The following is a 368-nucleotide window of genomic DNA, read 5'->3' on the forward strand; positions in this document are numbered from 1 at the left end:
AGGCTGTTTTAATTTTATTGGATCTGATGTTGAACATGTTGAACTTTTGGGTTAAAATGAGTTATCTGTCACTTGCAGCAGCGGCAGAACTGAAGAAAGTTTCTCTTTGTGTTTGTTTCTTTTTCTTAAAAGACGTTTCTCTGATGACTGTTTTGAGTCGTGGATGTTGGTGTGGTCAGTGACACAGTTCATCAGGTGGAAACCAGAGCTTGGTCTGCTGCTACACGCTGTTTACTGTCAACACTGTGTGTGTGTGTGTGTGTGTGTGTGTGTGTGTGTCTGTGTGTGTGTGTTTGTGTGTGTGTGTGTGTGTGTGTTTGTGTCTGTCTGTCTGCCTGTGTGTGTGTGTGTGTGTGTGTGTGTGTGTG

The sequence above is a fragment of the Zeus faber genome, assembly GCF_960531495.2.
Source record: "Zeus faber genome assembly, chromosome: 10".
NCBI classification, from domain to species: domain Eukaryota; kingdom Metazoa; phylum Chordata; class Actinopteri; order Zeiformes; family Zeidae; genus Zeus; species Zeus faber.